This window comes from Serinus canaria, chromosome 14 (genome assembly GCF_022539315.1).
Source record: "Serinus canaria isolate serCan28SL12 chromosome 14, serCan2020, whole genome shotgun sequence".
In the NCBI taxonomy this organism is placed as follows: Eukaryota; Metazoa; Chordata; class Aves; order Passeriformes; family Fringillidae; genus Serinus; species Serinus canaria.
This window is the reverse complement of record NC_066328.1, coordinates 16,302,794-16,308,344: the sequence shown is the minus strand read 5'-3', so window position 1 is coordinate 16,308,344 and position 5,551 is coordinate 16,302,794. Positions and strand designations below refer to the sequence as shown.

Below are 5,551 nucleotides of genomic sequence, written 5' to 3'. Positions count from 1 at the left end.
CTCAACCCCCGACCCCACCTCAACAAGTCCCAACCCAGCACCCCACTTTCATTCCTTCTGTGGGTCATAGCCGTCAACTTATCTTTCAGACATCTGGGGAGGCCGGTCCGTGTCAGCTGCGAAGGCGTGCCGCCTCACAGGCTGGGAAGTTCCTGCTAGCACCGGGCTATCATCTCATCGACAGCTATATTAAAGAGAAACAAACATCAGTGGCTGATCTTGGCACCACATCGGCCAAAATCCCACAAGTCTGCTACTCACCATTCTCCTAAGAATGGCACGGCTCCTCCTAACCCTCTGCCACAGATGTAATGCATCTGCACCTGAAAGGAAGTTAGAACATATGTCACATACATGCAGGATAACTCAAAAGCTACAAACACTTTATGTCCATCTACAAATCTAGAGTGAAAGTATACATCACAAATTTGCAGATTTCAAATTTCAACTCCCCAGGGACGTCCTATTACACCAGGCTATGCAGCAGGGCAGAGCAGCTCAAGCACAAACAGGTGCTGACACCCGTGACACGGGACAGGACGTGACAAACAACGGGCACGAAACACGGACAGAAATCTCTTGGCAAGGAAAAGGACTGCGAGGACCGAGAGGAGGCAAAATGAGATGACTGAGGTGAGACCGATGGTAAGCTGATGAGGCTCAGAGAACCCTAGAGGAAGAAGATGCCAACTGAATGATTTAGTCCAAGAACTGCAAAGATGGATGCCTGAGAATCCTGCGGCCAGAAGCCTCTGCCTAAGAACCTCGCATTCTTACAAGTCCTAATCCGCCGTAATGGATCCTGGCGGGGCGTAGCTGTCTGTACAGCTCAGAACAAGACCTGAAAAGACATCTGACCGGATGCTTCCAAAGAGAGATGCAATTCTGATACCTGTCTGTGCTCCCGAGTCAGAATTTGTATGGCCTGGGTGCCAGGCCAAGGAAGGCAGAGATCACAGATGCTAAGAACAATGCCAGGGTTTCTGACTGGCCCTTAAAAGGGCCAAGAGAAGAGACATGAGGTACCCAAACAACACAAAATGCACGACAGACAAGTGACAGGATACACACCGGGACTGCTCTGCCCTGCGCAGCTCAGCACTGTGTTCAAAAGTGAGACTTCCCTTTTATGGGGCCTAAGGCTAGCCTCATCTCTAGAGCCAACTCACACCAACCCCCCTCCCCCCCACCGCTTCCATCTCCAGGGAACCCCAACCCAGCATCCCACTTTCATCCCCTCTCTGGGTCGTAGCCCTCCACTTATCTCTCGGACATCTGGGGATGCCGGTTCGTGTCAGGTGCAAAGGAAGGCTGCCTTGTCAGCTGGGAAGCTCCCGACGGCACCAGGCCGCTGTCGCTTGGAGAGCTATATTAAAGAGAACCGAACATCAATGCATGATCTTGGTACCACATCAGCCAAAAAAACCCACAAATCTGCTACTCACCATTCTCCTACAAATGCCCAGCTCCTCCGGTCACACGCTTTGGCTGCTCTCAGAGGCAGACACCTTCATCACGGGGGGCACCTAGGTTAAGAGGATAGGAGATGATGTGGCATTGCTGAAACCAGAGTGGACCATCCCTCCTCCTCCCTACTTCCACGACTCACAGCAACTCCTCGGCCGTTGCCGAAGGCTACCCAGGTGACACTTTTGAATACAGAAGGCAAAGGCTTCATGGCCAAATCCAGTAAGACTTGCACGGGGCTCACGAGGGCAGCAAATCCGGTGCGTCGGCTGGTTGGAGACAAGAGCTCGGCATACTCCGAATGGATTGCCTAAGGCACAAACATGAGAATGGAAAGTTACAGCTGTCCCAGAAATTGGGACGTCAGCAAAAACAAAGGCTTCTGTCCACTGGTCAATGCTCACCTTGCACCCTTCATCTTGACTGCTGGGATCCAGCTATACTTCCTAAAAATAAAGACAAAGAAGAGCGCTGTAACAGAGTCACACTTGACACTCGCCCTGCACAGGGAAATGGTGACTGACCTGCTTGTGGGAACCCCCTCACCCAGGATGGGGTGCTCTGACAGGGATTTTCGCCTTCTGCATCTGAAAAAAAGTTAGGACAAAAGTCAAAGGGCTGCAGGATAACTTCACAGTTCCAAATATCTTGTGAATAGGAATACCATGTAAATTCCAACTATACCCCACAGTACAAATCTCAACTCCCTGGGACTTGTGCTATTACGCCAGGCTATGCAGCAGGGCAGAGCAGCTCAAGCACAAACAGGTGCTGACACCCGTGACACGGGACAGGACGTGACAAACAACGGGCACGAAACACGGACAGAAATCTCTTGGCAAGGAAAAGGACTGCGAGGACCGAGAGGAGGCAAAATGAGATGACTGAGGTGAGACCGATGGTAAGCTGATGAGGCTCAGAGAACCCTAGAGGAAGAAGATGCCAACTGAATGATTTAGTCCAAGAACTGCAAAGATGGATGCCTGAGAATCCTGCGGTCAGAAGCCTCTGCCTAAGAGCCTCGCATTCTTACAAGTCCTAATCCGCCGTAATGGATCCTGGCGGGGCGTAGCTGTCTGTACAGCTCAGAACAAGACCTGAAAAGACATCTGACCGGATGCTTCCAAAGAGAGATGCAATTCTGATACCTGTCTGTGCTCCCGAGTCAGAATTTGTATGGCCTGGGTGCCAGGCCAAGGAAGGCAGAGATCACAGATGCTAAGAACAATGCCAGGGTTTCTGACTGGCCCTTAAAAGGGCCAAGAGAAGAGACATGAGGTACCCAAACAACACAAAATGCACGACAGACAAGTGACAGGATACACACCGGGACTGCTCTGCCCTGCGCAGCTCAGCACTGTGTTCAAAAGTGAGACTTCCCTTTTATGGGGCCTAAGGCTAGCCTCATCTCTAGAGCCAACTCACACCAACCCCCCTCCCCCCCACCGCTTCCATCTCCAGGGAACCCCAACCCAGCATCCCACTTTCATCCCCTCTCTGGGTCGTAGCCCTCCACTTATCTCTCGGACATCTGGGGATGCCGGTTCGTGTCAGGTGCAAAGGAAGGCTGCCTTGTCAGCTGGGAAGCTCCCGACGGCACCAGGCCGCTGTCGCTTGGAGAGCTATATTAAAGAGAACCGAACATCAATGCATGATCTTGGTACCACATCAGCCAAAAAAACCCACAAATCTGCTACTCACCATTCTCCTACAAATGCCCAGCTCCTCCGGTCACACGCTTTGGCTGCTCTCAGAGGCAGACACCTTCATCACGGGGGGCACCTAGGTTAAGAGGATAGGAGATGATGTGGCATTGCTGAAACCAGAGTGGACCATCCCTCCTCCTCCCTACTTCCACGACTCACAGCAACTCCTCGGCCGTTGCCGAAGGCTACCCAGGTGACACTTTTGAATACAGAAGGCAAAGGCTTCATGGCCAAATCCAGTAAGACTTGCACGGGGCTCACGAGGGCAGCAAATCCGGTGCGTCGGCTGGTTGGAGACAAGAGCTCGGCATACTCCGAATGGATTGCCTAAGGCACAAACATGAGAATGGAAAGTTACAGCTGTCCCAGAAATTGGGACGTCAGCAAAAACAAAGGCTTCTGTCCACTGGTCAATGCTCACCTTGCACCCTTCATCTTGACTGCTGGGATCCAGCTATACTTCCTAAAAATAAAGACAAAGAAGAGCGCTGTAACAGAGTCACACTTGACACTCGCCCTGCACAGGGAAATGGTGACTGACCTGCTTGTGGGAACCCCCTCACCCAGGATGGGGTGCTCTGACAGGGATTTTCGCCTTCTGCATCTGAAAAAAAGTTAGGACAAAAGTCAAAGGGCTGCAGGATAACTTCACAGTTCCAAATATCTTGTGAATAGGAATACCATGTAAATTCCAACTATACCCCACAGTACAAATCTCAACTCCCTGGGACTTGTGCTATTACGCCAGGCTATGCAGCAGGGCAGAGCAGCTCAAGCACAAACAGGTGCTGACACCCGTGACACGGGACAGGACGTGACAAACAACGGGCACGAAACACGGACAGAAATCTCTTGGCAAGGAAAAGGACTGCGAGGACCGAGAGGAGGCAAAATGAGATGACTGAGGTGAGACCGATGGTAAGCTGATGAGGCTCAGAGAACCCTAGAGGAAGAAGATGCCAACTGAATGATTTAGTCCAAGAACTGCAAAGATGGATGCCTGAGAATCCTGCGGTCAGAAGCCTCTGCCTAAGAGCCTCGCATTCTTACAAGTCCTAATCCGCCGTAATGGATCCTGGCGGGGCGTAGCTGTCTGTACAGCTCAGAACAAGACCTGAAAAGACATCTGACCGGATGCTTCCAAAGAGAGATGCAATTCTGATACCTGTCTGTGCTCCCGAGTCAGAATTTGTATGGCCTGGGTGCCAGGCCAAGGAAGGCAGAGATCACAGATGCTAAGAACAATGCCAGGGTTTCTGACTGGCCCTTAAAAGGGCCAAGAGAAGAGACATGAGGTACCCAAACAACACAAAATGCACGACAGACAAGTGACAGGATACACACCGGGACTGCTCTGCCCTGCGCAGCTCAGCACTGTGTTCAAAAGTGAGACTTCCCTTTTATGGGGCCTAAGGCTAGCCTCATCTCTAGAGCCAACTCACACCAACCCCCCTCCCCCCCACCGCTTCCATCTCCAGGGAACCCCAACCCAGCATCCCACTTTCATCCCCTCTCTGGGTCGTAGCCCTCCACTTATCTCTCGGACATCTGGGGATGCCGGTTCGTGTCAGGTGCAAAGGAAGGCTGCCTTGTCAGCTGGGAAGCTCCCGACGGCACCAGGCCGCTGTCGCTTGGAGAGCTATATTAAAGAGAACCGAACATCAATGCATGATCTTGGTACCACATCAGCCAAAAAAACCCACAAATCTGCTACTCACCATTCTCCTACAAATGCCCAGCTCCTCCGGTCACACGCTTTGGCTGCTCTCAGAGGCAGACACCTTCATCACGGGGGGCACCTAGGTTAAGAGGATAGGAGATGATGTGGCATTGCTGAAACCAGAGTGGACCATCCCTCCTCCTCCCTACTTCCACGACTCACAGCAACTCCTCGGCCGTTGCCGAAGGCTACCCAGGTGACACTTTTGAATACAGAAGGCAAAGGCTTCATGGCCAAATCCAGTAAGACTTGCACGGGGCTCACGAGGGCAGCAAATCCGGTGCGTCGGCTGGTTGGAGACAAGAGCTCGGCATACTCCGAATGGATTGCCTAAGGCACAAACATGAGAATGGAAAGTTACAGCTGTCCCAGAAATTGGGACGTCAGCAAAAACAAAGGCTTCTGTCCACTGGTCAATGCTCACCTTGCACCCTTCATCTTGACTGCTGGGATCCAGCTATACTTCCTAAAAATAAAGACAAAGAAGAGCGCTGTAACAGAGTCACACTTGACACTCGCCCTGCACAGGGAAATGGTGACTGACCTGCTTGTGGGAACCCCCTCACCCAGGATGGGGTGCTCTGACAGGGATTTTCGCCTTCTGCATCTGAAAAAAAGTTAGGACAAAAGTCAAAGGGCTGCAGGATAACTTCACAGT

General features: G+C 51.8%; 1 long non-coding RNA gene across 4 annotated transcripts; it reads right to left on the bottom strand.

Annotated features, from left to right (window-relative positions):
* Positions 1 to 41: 41 nt before the first annotated feature.
* LOC108962492 (uncharacterized) lies at positions 42 to 5,551 on the bottom strand. Of its 4 annotated transcripts, none has more exons than XR_007778823.1 (8): positions 5,438 to 5,551; positions 5,318 to 5,359; positions 4,892 to 5,223; positions 1,992 to 3,089; positions 1,872 to 1,913; positions 1,446 to 1,777; positions 262 to 1,366; positions 42 to 184 (listed from the first exon to the last, which is right to left on the bottom strand). It is a non-coding gene; the product is annotated as an uncharacterized LOC108962492 (long non-coding RNA). The 4 variants fall into 4 exon arrangements; XR_007778824.1 differs by lacking the exon at positions 4,892 to 5,223 and adding an exon at positions 3,169 to 3,500; XR_007778826.1 differs by lacking the exons at positions 4,892 to 5,223; positions 5,318 to 5,359 and adding exons at positions 3,169 to 3,500; positions 3,595 to 3,636.